Source organism: Epinephelus lanceolatus, chromosome 7 (genome assembly GCF_041903045.1).
Source record: "Epinephelus lanceolatus isolate andai-2023 chromosome 7, ASM4190304v1, whole genome shotgun sequence".
Taxonomy (NCBI): domain Eukaryota; kingdom Metazoa; phylum Chordata; class Actinopteri; order Perciformes; family Serranidae; genus Epinephelus; species Epinephelus lanceolatus.
The window spans coordinates 37,263,187-37,277,447 of NC_135740.1; the positions used below are offsets into that span (position 1 = coordinate 37,263,187).

At 39.7% G+C, this 14,261-nt stretch overlaps 1 protein-coding gene across 6 annotated transcripts in view; it reads right to left on the reverse strand.

Moving 5' to 3' along the window:
* LOC117261067 (teneurin-3) overlaps positions 1–14,261 on the reverse strand; it is a 193,694-nt gene that overhangs the window by 136,183 nt on the left and 43,250 nt on the right. Inside the window, exon 1 of one of the 6 annotated variants that reach the window (XM_078169501.1) lies at positions 8,214–8,689. The exons of the other annotated variants lie outside the window; for them this stretch is intronic. The gene's annotated coding sequence lies outside the window, so the exon portion shown is untranslated. Of the gene's footprint in view, positions 1–8,213; positions 8,690–14,261 lie in introns of those variants that run through there. 6 annotated transcript variants of the gene reach the window in all.

Consider the following 14,261-nt stretch of genomic DNA (forward strand, 5'->3'; position numbering starts at 1 on the left):
TCAGTGTCAAGTTCCTCTGTTAGAAGGAGCCATCCTGAGGCACTGTATTAAACGCTAAATATGCAAACGGAGCTTCAGGAGATGGTGATAACAGCAGGAGGAGGCGTTTCAGAAATGTCACTGCTTCTGGTTTAACATAACACAGTTGTAGCCACTTGTATGTACAGTAACAATATGCGCCACCACTGCTCATATGCTACCCACAGCAGTAGTTGAATTAGAAGCTGGCTGGATCATGCTGGGAAGTGACATTACTCTTTGAGAGCAGCATAATGATCACTATCAATCTCTTCATTGTCGAGTCACATTAGTGAAATATCAGGGAGGAGTACTGGAAAGGGGAAGGAGACCGCCGAGAGACATCCTCCACCATGGCGGCATGGCAGTGCATTAATCACAGTGGCGGGACCCTCTCTGTGTCCAGGCTGAAAACTGTCAGGGTAAACACTTCATCCAATAGAGATGCCGGGAGAAAAATTCCTCGCTGGTGTCCCGCCACATTGGCGAACCGTGCCAGCTCTCTTTGTGCAACACATAACTGTCACAGCTTTCTCATTTCAGATTCACTTTTTTTTTATCCTCTCAGGCCATTTCAAACGTCGCTGCTGATATCTTCAGTCATCGTTTTTAACTTATACGGAGGCAGGCGAGGAGACAAAACTGTCATTATTTCATAATCAGCCAGGCTCAACAAAGATTTCCCCGCCGCAGATATTCAACTCAGTCATTGTGAATGTAATAACAAGCAGCAAAGATGCTGTATTTAAAACTATAATACCACATCTGACATGCACCATGAAACAGCTGCATGAGCGCTTTATGACTTTCAAAGCCTATATAGAAAGCAATCCTGGAGAACTTGCAACGATTTCATCCATTAACTCCATCAATCTGAGTTTGCTCCATCAGTTTCAGTTAGTGTTGACTGTCTCAGCAGTCTCTGGCAGAGAGCTGCTACAAGTGCCCTCGCTAGGAGAAAGATTTTTTGGAAGTGAAACTTTTTCTTTTTTTTTAGTCTTTCCGTCTAGTGTAGCAGCAGCACACATGTCACAGTCAAGTGGTTTATGAAACCACCCGTTCCCCAACTCCACTACTGCCATCTAAATAATGAATACTCTGCCACTTGCAGTAATCCTCCAGCAGCCATGCCCAGAAATAGAACAAAGTCAGACAGAGCACTCGTTCTCTCCCCTTCACTTTTCAAAACAAATAATGCTGATTCCTGAAAAACCCACTCAAATTGCTGCCAGTCCAATCGCACTGCATGTTAATGATGTGCAGCACTCACGTTTGCAAACAGAAAATACAGTTAACTGTTGGGAGCATTGCAGTGATTCGACATTCTTGGCCACATCTAGGTCGTTACTTCAAAGTTTTGCTCAGTGTCTATTTGAAGGCAACATCAAAGCGCGGGTAAGCCAACGATTTCAAAAGGCATCAAGAGCTAACCAAAAAAGTACAGTAACTGCGAAGGGCACCTTTGGGCTTCCTATGATGGATGATAAGAAAGAGAAAAGACAGAGGAGAGGGAGAGATGGGGGGGGGGGGAGGTAGGAGAGAATGGCGAAAGGAGAAATTCTGGGGGAGAGAGGTGAGCTTATATGAAAGATATCCTTAATTAGATGGAATGTTTGCCCTCTTCCACAAATTCCTTCATGTGGTGCCAGGAAAAAAAGACCAAAGCTGATGAGTCTTGGGAGAACTATCTGCCTAAGTGGCCTTTTATTGAGGGATAAAAAGCTCCTCTTTGCCTCTGTTCCCATCCACTGCCCCTGATTATGGAAGATGTGAAGGCGGATGAAAGGAGGCCAAGGATTTCTGATGTGTCCTATTGTATGCAGATGTGACGACAGGTCTGGCATTTGGCGACGACACCCATGAACTGCCTTCTGAGAATCCAGCCAATTATGACCGGGAAAAAAAAAAGAGGCAGCCAAAGCAAAGTGCACAAATCTATCAAAAATATTCCTTAAGATCTACGTTAGCTCATCTGTTTATCAGCATGGATATTAAGGATGGGCTAAAGATGAATTACAAATCAACAGGTGGGACCGAGTCATTGTTTCACAAGTAAGACTCAAGTCTTTGCACTCAAGTCTCGTGCTGAGCCCCAAGTCCAGACAGGTAAGTGCCAAGTCAAGACAGGTAAGTCCCAAATTGAGCCCCAAGCCAAAACAGGCAAGTCCCAAGTCAAGACAGGCAAGTCCCAAGTCAAGACAGGGAAGTCCCCTGTCAAGTCCCAACTCAAGACAGTCAAGCCGCAATCGAGCCCCAGGTCAAGACAGGCAAGTCCCCAGCCAAGCTCCAAGTCAAAACAGGCAAGTACCTAGTTGAGCCCCAGGTCAAGACCTGCAAGTCCCAAGTCAAGCCCCAAATTAGGGAAGTCAAGCCCCAAGTCAAGACAGTCAAGTACCAAGCCAAGTTCCAAGTCATGGCAGTGCAGCCCCTAGTAAAGGCAGGCAAGTCCAAAGCCAAGCCCCAAGTCAAGACAGGCAAGTCCCAAGCCAAGTCCCAAGTCAAGACAGGCAAGTCCAAAGTCAAGTCCCAAGTCAAGACAGGCAAGTCCCAAGTCGAACCCTGAGTCAAGACAGGCAAGTCCCCAGTCAAGTCCCAAGGCAAGCCTCAAAACAAGACAGGCAAGTCCCAAGTCGACCCCCAAGACAGTAACTTTGAATTTTGAGTCCTAAACAAGTCAGAATGTGCTTTTCGCCAAATGTAATGAAACTTTAACAGAGTAATGATAAACTAAACTTACAAAAATCATTAATGCTTTTTAGAATGTGTATTCATTTGTTAAAGCACGTTTGCTAGAACTCTCCATCTGTACACATAATCTTGAATACTGCAGTTCATTTTTACTTGTCCAGCACATACTTATTGTATGCAAAAAAAAAATCATTTTTGGTATCTCAGTAAAGCAAAGTTAGTTCTTCAGGTTTTCTCCTACAGCTTGACTGGATGCGGTCGGATTGGTTCAAACATGGTGGATCTGGAGAATTAAGTGTTGACTTGCTGGGAATGAAAACATTAATGTTACTATAGCTGATTTAGGAAATTAAGGAAAATGAACTGATGGTGAAACTACTAATAAAATTCGTTTTTAATCTGTAATATAAAGTCAAAAGTCAAGTCTTAAGTCATCAAATTTGAGTCCACACCTCTGCAAATAAATACTTAGCACCACCGTGCTCAAGGTTGTGGCAAATATTTTACTCTTAGAAGAAAAAACATGTCCAACATCATAATGTGTTGAAATTCAATAGTTTTCCTCAAATTTGTATCTGCAGCCAAACTATTATTATAATCTCATGATGATGTGTGACTGTGCAGCATGCTTATCCAAATTCATATTAAAATGTCAATTAAACTAGACATGAGGGAAACCTACAAACAACAATGATGATCTAAACTGGGATAATGGTTATTTGCTTTCATCTAAAAATGCGTCAAACTTTGGCACTTGCAGCAGAGTTGATTGATCAAGAGGCACACTAATGAAAGCTGCGAGACTGAGGGAGATTAGATGGCTGCTAAGCTTTGACCCTGGATGTGAAAACAGCGAGGGCTGGGGATTGCTATCATAAAGCAGCTAAATGGCTTATTTCACCTCCAGCTCTGGTAGCCACCCACTGGCATCACTGTTTGGATAATGATACCCGTGAATGTCCGCAGTAAACAGCTAAGGAACAGGGACTCCGGCCCTTTCCCATCACCATTACATGAGGTAGGGATGATCATTACCTTGTGAGCTCTGGCCTCCATAGCAAGACAAGCGTGTACAGAGTTATGTGTTAGGAATGAAACATAAACACAGGCATAACAGAGAGAGACACATCTTAAAGAAAACTTTCAATATCGTGGGTTTTAAAGAAAGTTTTTTTTGTGATTTTTGTTTTAATAATGTAGCCACCCTGCTAAGAACAATGCAAGAGCAAACACTGGGGAAAAAAAACAGAATTTAGCTATAAGAAAAAAAGGTAAAACATGAAGAAAATGAATATCAAAACAAAACAACATTGATATGAGCATTCAGAACTCCTACATGTTTCCTCCTGTCAGTCAAACTGGGAACAAACTACACGGTTTAAAGCCAGATTATAAACACAATATGGCAACTTATTTTCCTGCAGAATTATGTTTGATTTTTTAAAGTAAAGCCTGAATATATCAAATTGTGTTCCTGTCATTTGAGATTGTAAATAATGGACAATAGTGGAGCATAACTGAGTACTGCACATACAGTAATTACCTTTCTCCATTTTATAATACTTTATACTTCTACTCTGCAACATTTTGGAGGGAAGTGTTTTTTTACTCAATTTATCTGACAGCTGTTTAGGTGATTTGAAAGGTTAAGTTTTTACTTATAAAGCACATCAGCTTGTTAAATATGATGTATTGTTAAGAATTAAATTAGCAAATGGAATGATGTGAAAATTTCACACCATGATTAACCTCATTCAAATAACTGTAATTCACAATATCATCCAGATAATCATCAAAAAATGTGTACTGGAATCACTTTACCTTAGGTTTTGTTGGAGATTTTTTTTCATTGCAATACAAATAGGACACACATCTTTTTTTTTTTGTGAAAATCATTTTCAGTTAAAAAAAAATCCTACTTAAGGTAACCATAAATCATAAGATTAAGCTGCATAATATACCTATATTCACAGAGATGAGGATATTAATCATGATGCCAATATTGGAAACCATGATCAGCTTATTGAGAGTGATTTTTAATATCCAGATCCGTGATAAAATCCTATATCGTCCCATCCCTAATCTATAAAATGGCTCGGTTCATTCAGCTCCACCTTGACTGGCTGTAATATACTAGTCCTACATTAGTGAATTAATAATCTGTAAAGAAGTCATAAAACAATAACACAGAGGGAATGAGAAAATACATTAAGTTCTTTTGCTTTTGATGCTTTAAAATACATTTTGCTAATAATACTTACATAAAAGCAGGATTACAAGACTTTTACTTGTGCAAGTACATTTAAGTGTCATATCGCTACTTTCTCAGGTAAAGGATCTGAATACTACCTATAACACTGACAACGGACATTTAAAATGAACAGGCTTTTTCTGACAATAATCTGAATAAGAAAAAAAAAAAGGCAAGCCATTAGATGTGTGATGGCAGTCTTTTAACGGTCAGTTAGTATTTCAGATGTGTTCCTGTCTGAACTGTGGCATGCAAACAGCTACTGCAACACTCTTTACTTTTTAAATCAATATGATTCGTACACTGTGTAATTCAATCTGCCAGCACATTTATTTTCTACTTCATTTTTCAGTTTCCAAACTTGTTTTGAGCAGTGAGCAGCTGCACTCTGTGCATTGCAACCTTGGGAGTTTTACACATAAATGGAAACCAGCTTTCTGCTTGAATTTAGTGTTGAGTGTTTGACAAGGCGAACAAAAACCATAAGACGGTAAGGTCTAGTTTTTTTTCCTTTGATATTTGACCAGGTTATGTCAAATGGAAAACTTCCATCAAACCTTGTTACTCAAAATAAGATAATGACATTAAATCTGTACTTCATATCAGTATTTTGTGATCATTTGAAAGGATGTAGTAATTTTCACAGTGAAGTTTTCCTTTGTAATTATATACTGTATTTCATATTTTAATTAACTTTCCTCAATAGACGTCGGTTGAAGCTTTCAGGTGTGCCGATTTCTCATCCACATTATTTGACTGAGTTTTAATTAAAAACAAAGACTCAGTGTCTCCCAGATGACATCACTCTGTGGACAATTTCACACTCACATGCTTTCCAAAAGCTTATTAAGATGACTGCAGATGTGGATATGAAGATAATGTATGAAAAGTAATGTCAGCTTTGTCTTTTGAGGAAGCAGACACAAGCACGTTTTCTAACCTTTCAAGCAATCGTGCAAATGAGCTTACCTGCATATCTGATGAGTTTTGTGTGTACACAGAATATATTGTATGCATATATAGTGTGTATATAGTCATGTACAGAATGCATACAATATCTGTTTATTTTCTATCCATCCATCCATCTATTTAATCTTCAAACGCATCAGTTTTTTAATGACAGTACATACAGTTTTTATGTCCTTAAGCTCACCTTGAGGGCACTTTCTGTCGATCTTCATGTAAAAAATGAAATAATTACTAACGGGATCTTAGGGATTAAAGACAAACAAAAAAGTATTTTGGGCAATTTTCTGCTGATGCTCAGCTTTGAGAGTTAAAGCTGCTGATGTGGTCCATAAACAGGATATGAGTTGAACACAACATAATTTCGGAAGGTCCACATGGAGAGATCCAGCGCTGCCCAATAAACAGACACAAATAGTCCTCATTCCGACATTACATAAATTAAACAACAGCTCATCCTTTCATTACATAAATTATGGAACAGTTCATCCAGAAACCACATCATCATGCACAAAAGCCTTTGTTGGCTGAGGCTCTCGCTGGCCCTGAAGTCCTGTCATGTGTTTGCCAGTAAGACTTAGTAGAGAATAAGACTGGCAGAGCTGCCTGGTGAAACATGAGATAAGAAAATTAAAACAAAAAATGCTAAGACCTCGCTGTTAATGTGAATGCCGAGCAGCTTTGATCCATTGAGAGAACTGCGAAACAAACACGAGCCTATGCAAAGTATTGATATTGATTTATGATATTGAAGCTATTAGTTCAATTGCACATGTGCTGAATGTCACCATCAGAACTTTATCTCTCCTCCAGCACATACAACTCAGCAAGTATGGTGGTACATTCACCCCTTTCTCCAGGGACACAAACCCACTTTTTCAATGTAATTACCACTGACACATATAAAGATGGCTGGATCACAATATACCTACCTCCTCAGCAGCATGCCCACCCCCTCAATTACCCCTACACACTGCTGCACAGGCCAAAACGCAGCTATAGAGAAGCTAATACCACCACGAGAAAGCAGCTTTAAAATGAACAACTGATGGGTGTTAAAATGAACAAATAAATGTGCAATATAATTAATCCTTTCCCGCTCATTCAGGCGGCTAAATATACACCTGCCCAACTCACAACTCACCTCATGGCCCGCAAAATAATTCATTGTGAAACCTCGTAAGATGCAATGCCCGCAGAGGAAAGGCTCGTTGCATTTACCTGCTCATATTTACCTGTCACCTGTAAACGTATGTGGGGCTGCCGCTGTATGACCCTCTGCAGCACTCAAGACTTATTCCTCTGTTGATGCATCTGCTCTGCTTACATTGGCCACCACTCGCTACACACCAATTACTCTTCGTCTTTGTAGCTATTGGTCTGCTAAGCACTTCAATCCATCTCTGTCTCTGAGGCCGTGACGTCAACCCCGAAATGATTAATCAAAGGCAAGTCAACACCCAAAAGCAACACCTAGGGTAGCCTGTTTGCATACATTACCCAGAGTTCTTCATGGATGTCATGTTAAATATTGAACATGTGAGGGTTCTCAAAAAAAGAAAGAAAGAAAAGCTGCAGCAGTTTCTTGTGGAGCAAGAGCCAAGAAATACAAGTATAATGTGTTATCGCTCTGATGCAGTTTAGAGAGCTTACGGCAATATACTCTAATATTGTATTTCATACAATATTAAAATCCCTCTTTTCCATTTGTTCCACATAATCAAGCAGTGCTTCTGATGATGTGAGCCAAACTATGACCATTATACCTTGTGTGTTTATGTAAAACAGAAATGAAACTCACCACAAAAAGATCCTCACTAAAAATGTTTCTAGGTGACCGTACAGCTGCTTGACCCTGCTGAAGTCCAAACATGTGGACGTGGCTTTTTTGGGCAAGTGCAAAGATACTGTATTATCAATTTACACGAGTTAGGCTGCAGTGCCATTTTAAACACAACACACGGCACCCCCTCATAAGGAAAAAGGAGATCCACAAGGGGATTGAAAGGAATACAATAGACTGTAGCTTTCTGCAGTAACAATAAGGCCCAGGCTTACAGAGGAGCTGCCTGTACACAGCCCTCGTAATGCATTAAACATTATTTCGCCACATCCAAGTTGTTGACAGATGCATTCATGTTCAAGATTTGCCAGCACAGATGTCCAGTGAAAAAACACTGATAAAATACAGTAAAAAAAATAAAAAGACAGAAACTGGTAACCCAGATTAGAATCTAGGTTAATTTCTTACGTTCATTACAAAAGGATTACAAAGAAGTTGGAGTGTTACCTCAAAGAAATGCCTGTAGCAATCCCCCACTGAGGCTTTACTGTATCAAGGTCCACTTCTCAAGCTGCGATGCTGCTTAGTATTGGATTTACAAATGCTGCCGGATCTCCTCCTCTTCCCACTGTTCCTGCACGAGGCGCACGCTGCACAAGAAGAGCACTATCGCACTGACACATGGATGGCACTCAAGCGATGTCAAAAGGGTTAAAACCTAGTGGACCGGAAAGTCACACCAGCATCGTTCTAGTTGCCAGCCACCGCTGCCTGCCGCACTCTCCAGCAGCTCTCTCCACCTCCTCCTTCTCTTTCTTCTTTCCTTTTTTTTTTTTTTTTTTTTTAGCTCAACCTATCTCATGGGCTTCTCCCCCCTCCTTATGTGAGATGGTAGACGAGAGCGCTGGGCGATTTGCACCACTCTATCATGGATCGTGTTACGCTGTCTGGCTGTAGCGGCGGTCACAGATGATAGGCTGTGGAGCTTTGCGTGTGTGTTTACCCCTCAAAAGAAGTAGCGGGAGAAGAGAAGAAGAGGGAGGGAGGGAGAGGTACGCTGCAAGCCTTAAAACACTAAAATCTGGAGCGGTATCCGAAGAGATTATCGAGCTAGGTGACAGGCTTTGACACAAAACCTTGATGTGAATTCATGAGGGAGAGTGTCACTGAGTTACTGAATGTAGACCTTAAAGTGACACTTTCAAACGCTTCTCCTTCAGTTTGACGTCATTTGATTAATCACATTATGATACAATCTGTGATGTATCGTTGTTTTGCTCACATACATAATGAACACCCTTTGTCTTATTATTTAAATATTTCGTGACATCTTCATTAGAATATATAGTGTATGTGATACATACTGCTGCAGACAAAAGCAATATCGTAACAATAGCCTCTGATAAATTGATCACAGATGACTTCATACATCAGAACAATGAGAACACTAAAAATAATTAATTAACGCCACACTTTCATACCATGTCTGTCAAACGCTGGGATGAGAACTAAGGCGATCCAGTCCTTGTTTTGATCTTGTTTTGTTGACTAGATTGTCAGCGCTGTTTGTTTACTTTTGACAGCATTTTAAAAAGAAGGCAAAATATTTGACTGACTTTAAAAGGCACACTTTCACAAACTGCGGCTCCTAATCAAAAGAAAATACTTTCTTTTACATAGTCCACTGTGAACTGGAAATGGCCACATCCTCATTAGCTTGTCTAAAGAAGCGCTGGATTTCTTTTAATGTAGCCTAAATAAAGGGGATATAAATACTAGCAAACAGTCCCTCTGATAGATGGTGCTGTATCTTATTACTGTTTCCAGGCTGAGCACTTGTATAAAAAATACAATAGAAAAACAGTTATCAGGGAGAATGTTTATGTTGTATAGCTTCCCTGATTTTGATTTCATCAAACTGTGCCCTCTATTAGCCGTTCAGAAAACTGTCTAGACTCTGTTGATGTGAAGGTCCTGAGGTGAGCTGTGAGCTAGTATTTTCTCATATTTATGCTTTAGACATAAATCTCATTTTGACATAGTGAACTAACAGCTGAACTTGAATTTCAACTTTAACAGAAATCCGTAGAGATCTATTTAGGTCAGAATAAAAATACCAAGCCTACTTTGCTTGCAATTTCATAAAACTCACAAAAGACAGATTAAAACGAGACAAAAAGCACTTAGGAGAGCGTAGATCTCCACCAGGCGGCCACGTTCAGCTGCTATCCAGCCACCTGAGTTGATCGCAGCCGCTCTGGACAAGTCTTGTAATTCCAGCAAACACTCTGCAGCACATTAACAAGCATCCCAAAAGCCTATCAAACTACACACTTTATTTATTTTTTTTATGCAGCCGCGGCACGTTGCACAGAGCAGATAGATTTCTGCTGCTAACAGGCGCTGTATGTGAAATATAGACACAATATATCTATATAGATGGTTGTATTCTTAATAACTGAAAAACAGCCACAAACCTCTGATCCATGACGTTCGTAACTGGACTTTGAATGCACAACATATGAGATAAACAACAACAAACAAAAGCAAAATAGGCCAAAAAAGAAACCCTTTAACTGCATGACCTACTTACTCAGGTTATAAACAAATATCAAGGAAACAAAATCTGCAAGTCTACCAATCTGGCAGGCAAAATGCTCTGCTCCTGAAATGCTCCCAGTGTGGTACAACGGTGTGCTGATGATGGAACAAAATGGGCTTACTGCAATGGCAGCCCAGACACGGCGCAGCCATGGCTGGTGGAATTGTCTCTCCCAGCTTCCTCACAGTCAAGATTGCGGTTGAGATAATAAAAAAACAATTGACATATTCATCTTGCATTGTGTATTATATTAGTGGATCATAACATGTTAGGTATGGAATAAACCTGCAGACACTCTGGTTCAAATTAAGACCAAACTTTTCTATGGCTTTCAGTTTTTGAACCACTACAAAGGAAAGAGTGTTGCCTGCAACAGACTGGGTAAGGCTTGTTGTTCTCAGCTTAACCGATTTCAGGAAAACTTGCTTCACCTACCAGCTGATTAACAGGAGTGAAGAGTCAACAGTCAATGCCGATGTAAAACAGTCAATAAAACAGGTTTTTACAACAGCTGTAAATCACCATAACCACGTGAGGTCCTTGAACATATAGTCAGAAATGTGCACACATAATATTAGGCTGATTGGCCCAGTAGTATGTGAGATTAGCTTCAGACAGATACATGCACACACACTGTGCTCCTAGTGGAGATAAAAAAAGAATGCACTAAACTGAAGTAGCAACTAGGGTTGAGTGATGCGTACCACAATGGCACATGACGATGTCCAGTGAAACATCGCAATGGACTTTATGGGCTAATTCTTTAAAAGGTACTATAATTTCTTATGTACTTACTCTATCTATGTCTGTTGAATATCAGTTACTATTTTTATTTTTTGCACATTAAAGTCCCTTCACAACTCATCCTCACCTACTCATCCGGTCTTTCCTTGATTTTCCTCACCATAGCCTAAAAGTTACCTCATTAAGCAGATAATCTGATCATAAAAATAAATATATTGAATAGTAGTCACAGTGATATTGTTGCAGAATATAACAGTATATATATGTATATAAATAATATAAATATTTTTTTAAAAAGGGGAGCAATCAGCCAAGCAGATGTGGGCAGATATTAAAAGACAACAGCAACACCTTTCTTAGTGAGCCAGAGTTTGACGCCGCCATCGTGAAGATTTGCGACCGTCACTGATTAAAAAATCGGGCACGTGGAGCTTTTATAATAATTACAATGAACCCCTTCTTAATTTTTGTGCTCTCTAGCTGACACTTATAAAATACCTATTCATCAGCTCTAAGGCGCTACACATTATACTCTGGTCTCCACCTTCAGCTGCACTTGCAAAATCAATGTACACACTGTTGATGAATCAGAATTATCATTTTTTAAGCATGTAGTGCCAGTGCAAATCTGGCCCCAGGTGTTGGTGTGGAGGGTTTTTAAAACACACTGTTGACCTCTGTGGTCTGTGACTATCAGCCAGTAGCGATGGACAATAGCAGCATCCATCGACCCAACCTTGGTAGCAACTGAGATATCCTGACTTCTGAAACACTGGATCCTACATTTCCAATACTGCAGCATCTTTCCTCAGACCATCTCTGCCTCCTTCAAACCACACCTCCAGCATGAGCCTCAGGCTTCCTGTTAAAAAATGCTAATCTCAAACCAAGTCTGAGATTATTCTAAATACATTATACAGATATTTTCATAGACTAAGCAGTGATGCTTGTGATGAGTAAACTGTACTCCAGGTTCAAAATCTGGTGTGCCTCTCTAACTGCACTGAATTTGGATGAATAACTTGCTGTCAAGACTGATAATGTCAGCAGATCTACAAGTGGGAGGACACACAGCTCCCTGCTCACTCAGTGGAATGACCAAATAACATGTGCCATCTAACAACAGTGCCAATCTGTGACTCTATAAAGAATATTACTCATATTGCGGTTATAAAATTGATATCTGATTTACATTTTTTAAAATGGGAAGATGAAAGTATTTTCAATAATGTTTGAAAAAACTGTCTGACAGTCGTGACGATACCAACTACAGGAGCATGACATCAGTCAGTGTATCACAGCATATATGTCCATCATGAGATGAACAATATAATCATTTGGAAATCCCTAAAAATAAGGTATTTCACCCAGGGGTGGTGCCTTATGTCCTGCGAGTGTCACATGCCTGATGCGCTTTCTGGTCAGCCCACCATTTTTTGAATAAACTAACAAAACCATTACCTAAAAAGTTGTTTACTAACCTAATTTATACCTTAACCCCAACATAAACATGCAGGAGACCTCACATATACTTTAACTTCAAACATTGATTATGGTATTTTTGTTGTGATCTTCAGTTCACCAAGATACACTTAAATTTTGGCTTCTTTTACTGCTGGCACGGCTGCAACCGCTACTAACATTAGACTTCCTGCAGATTTTCAAATGACTTTTACCTGACTGCTGATAAATTCCCAAATTGACAATCATGCCATTACACTGGAAAATATGTACAACTCAATGGTGCTAAAATAAATTGACATTTAGATAAACTAAATTATGTTCCAACAACAAAAATCTACCCAGATGGGGGTCTGTATTCTGATATCAATGTAATCTTGCATTAATAAATGCCCAGTTCAAACGGGCTTACAAGGCAGACTGTCAATTTCCATCTACACAGGCGTGAGACCAAATATACAGATTTCAGGAGAACATGAATAGTATATTCTGCATGCCTTCATACTTGACATGCATCGAATAAACTCATCTCATATAGTATTCAATCTTGTTTGCATGATTTCCGAAGCTCTAGAAATGAAACCAGCCCATACATCACTCCTCAGTCTAACTTCTCATTTTCAAACCAAAATAATTCAGGTTTTTTTTTCCTGCATTCTTAAAGGTGCACAAATGTTATCATATAGGCTTAAGTGTGAACGTGCATTCAGAGCACGGGCTAAGACCGTCACCGAGCTCATCTAAGCGTGTACTGCTGCATCCTGCAAAACCACGACCATCTGGGTGAAATATCAAGTTTTTAGGGAGTCCCATAAACACCATGAGTAATGACTTTAGTTGGTCATAAATAGTGAGTTGGTATAAATCGCCTACTGTAAATTATACTGGACTTTGAGCACACTCTGCTAACAAAACATATGGTTGATATTTTATCTTTTCTTTCTATTTATTATGCGAAATTCAAACATGTATTTACCCATACATGTTCAGCTTGTGTAATTTTATGATGTACAAGAAAAAAACAGTTCCCCATAGAGAGGTCTAATAAGTCACACAGTGCTGCAGTGCATCATATCTTGTTGCAAAATCAACTGTGCATTTCATTTTTTACAAATTATCATGTGGGCTCAGCAGCCTATAATACTCTGCTTTCATTAATGACCAACAACTAAGACAGCAAAGGACTGATAAGACTCCTTTGAAGGTGGACATCAAAAGTGATGCCTCTGGGGCTGAGAACAAGGGAGTGCTTCTTTGACATTTCCCCAGTGCAACCACACATCGGCTCAAAGAGCTTGGTCACGCCTGTAGGCTCAAGTGGGGAAATATGTTACGAGTTTGGACCGCGGTCCTTGTAATCCAGGAGTGCCCCAGTTCTGTACGGCTTGAGTGAAATTCATATTGAGTGGCCCAAATTATTATATTCATCATCCATCCTGAAGAAAACGGTATTCGAGACCCGGTGTAGGACAGGCTATTTTAAGATGGAAGCATTTCTACATTAGTCATTTTAGAACACCTTGGAGATGATGTCGATTTCTATTCTTTAGGGAATAACAAACGGCCTCATTATAATTCCCACAGGGTGTGCCTTAGAGAGGTGGAAGAATTAAAACTAGGCACAGTCACGTGGGTGAGTTAATGCCTTATTCAAAATACCCTAGACCAGTGTTCATGTATCAGATCTGGATACTGTTTTTAATAACCTACAACAGAGTCAAAATACAGTATTTGTGTGATGTTTTACC